This window comes from Monopterus albus, unplaced genomic scaffold (assembly GCF_001952655.1).
Source record: "Monopterus albus unplaced genomic scaffold, M_albus_1.0 scaffold272.1, whole genome shotgun sequence".
Taxonomy (NCBI): Eukaryota; Metazoa; Chordata; class Actinopteri; order Synbranchiformes; family Synbranchidae; genus Monopterus; species Monopterus albus.
In genome coordinates this window covers 800968-803792 of record NW_018128152.1, presented here as the reverse complement: position 1 = coordinate 803792, position 2825 = coordinate 800968, and positions in this window count along the sequence as shown.

The window sequence follows — 2825 nt, the reverse complement described above, 5'->3', positions numbered from 1 at the left end:
AGCCAGTGGCTGTCATTATGGTTTGAGTCAGGAGCCGCTAACAAAAGGTCATCCACGTATTGTAACAAAGTGATGAGAAATACACTGTGCCATCCCAGCTGGAATCACTACCATGAGACATTGCCAGCACTGAAACATCCAAAGGTGCCGATCTTCCTCCTCTCTCAAAGAGGCCAAAGCGCATGCACCGACAACTGGAGTTGTGGACTGGTCTAAACAGCCAGATTTTAACTCATTTAGATAAGTCTGTGCTCTACGTCTGTCAGTCTTACCTCCTGGAAATGAGGCTGTGTGTAGAATTCCTCCCTGTACAACCACCAGGGGCGCCATGCCCTGTGTTGCACTTTGTGGCATCTGACCTAGATAAGCGACTCTTTACTATAGGCTTCCATTCTCCTCCTTCCATTCTTCTCTTCTCCACGTGGAGATCGTGGGGAAGATGGCTGTGTGTGTATGAACTGCACCCTGCAATCTGTGCTAGACGGTGCAGCTTGCACTGGAACAACAGTGCCACTCGGAGAAATAACTTCAACTGGCATTTGTGACTTGCATGAACTGGCTGAAGGAGACTGAAAACACTTGAAATTCCCTAAAAAGCATGTACAATCAGCAATAAAACCCTCCGCCTGTTTTAATCTTGCTTCAACTTTTTCTTGTCAAAAAAGTACAGTTACTGAATTCCTGTCTAGCTTTCACAGCAGCAAGAGAGGCTTGCTTCAAAAATAGTCCCATAGCGTCCCCTTGTTGGGGAAGACTGTCACTGTCCCCAAACATCCCTTTATTTTGCATCTGTAAGACCCATGCAATAAACTGGTTTTTCACATTGAGTGAGCCCTTCCTTTATAGTTCTGTTTGAACGCTCAACAAGCCCTTGAGAGGCTGCGTGATAGACAGCCCCAAACTTATGTTTTATCCCAAACATCAGCTCAACCAGACGTAGATCATCGTTTGAGAAGTGCGTTCCATTATCAGATCTGATAGTCTCAAATACCCCAAACCGGGGGATCACTTCCCTAGTGAGCCACTTGATTACCTATTTACTAGTCTCTGTTTTTGTGGGTAAAGCCTCTACCCATTTAGAAAACAGATCCACAGAGACAAGTAAATATAATTTTCCTTCAACTCTTTTATCAGCTCCCATGTCTGTGAAATCAACAACAATCTCTTTCCAAGGAGCATCTGGAACTGGAAATCCCCCTGGCCCCGCCTTCAGCGCAGCTCTGGGGCTGAACTGATTACATGTCTCACATGTTGCAACAAAGTACTGGGTGATATCCCTCAAATGAGACTATGTGATCTGCAACTTTACGTGTGGCAAAACAGTGTCAGCACATTTTCAAAATAAAAATGTTATATTATCCTTACGGTAATCATCCAATTTTTAAATCAGGAATTTACAGTCCACACAGATCAACACAATTTTGTAAAATCCAATATGCAGGAATTATGTGTAAAAGGTTCCTGCTCACTTGTAATTATTGCCGGCAAATGTTGATCTGTGGGTCCGTCCACTCCCGACTTGAATTCGGCAACCCGGTTTGGACCGTCCCCACAGAGTTCAGCCAATTCCGAAGGTCACAGCACCAAATTGTTGTACCCCAGTTCTTTAATTGGATAGCTCTGAATAACGAAGGATTCCATCTTTCTTCATCTAGTGCTGGTTTATTTTAACCACAGGCAAAATTACAAACACAACCCAGGTTGCTCCCTTTTCCAGACACACACACAGGCTGCTGGAAAGTGGAGTCCCCCCGCCACACACAACCTAATACATTTATAAGGTTTAGGCTAACCCCTTACCCAGAAAGATTACAAAAAAAATCCCCAGACGAAGTCAATCCGAAGACTCCATCTCTTATCTAGTGCTCCACATGCTTTGAGCAGATGCAATTTTTCCCTAGTTATAACAAAATGAAGAATTTCAATGTGTGTGTATGTTGTCATATGGTGTGTAGCTAAGGCATTCATTCATTTATTCAGACATAATATTCTAACACAAGATTAATACAAGAAAAGAATTAGTGTCATGGTTCACTTTTCAGAATCAACATTTTGTCCGCTAACCTTGAAACAAAACAGACTAGAACAGACTTTAAATCTTACTAAATTGCATTACTAACACATTAATGTTTAACAATTATCTAACTGCTTCACTAATATCTAACAAGGTCCTGGGAGACAGTGGAGCCCAGGAACTTGTGGGACTTTATTGCTGATAGAGTGCTGCCACATATGGTGAGGGTGAGTAAGGTAGGGTGGGTTCTTCCTGAAGTCCACTGTCATCTCCACTGTTTTGAGCGTGTTCAGCTCCAGGTTGTTGCGGCTACACCACAGGACCAGCTGCTCAACCTCCTGTCTGTACGCTGACTCGTCATCGTCTCCGATGAGACGAATGATCGTTTTGTCATCTGCAAACTTTAGGAGCTTAACAGAGGGGTCCTCCGAGTTGCAGTCATTGATGTAGAGTGAAAACAGCAGAGGAGAGAGCACACATCCCTGGGGGGCACCTGTGCTAATTGTCCGGGTGCTGGATGTGGTGTTCCCCAGCCTACCCTGCTGCTTCCGGTCTGTCAGAAAGCTAGTAATACACTGACAGGTGGGGGCAGGCACAGTGAGCTGGGTCAGTTTGGAGTGGAGGATGTCTGGGATGATGGTGTCGAACACTGAGCTGAAGTCCACAAAGATGGCCCGTGCATAGGTCCCTGGGGAGTCGAGGTGTTGCAGGATGTAATGCAGTGCCATGTTCACTGCATCGTCCACTGACCTGTTTGCCCAGTAGACAGACTGTAGGGGGTCTAGCAGAGGGTCTACAGTGTCCTTCAGGT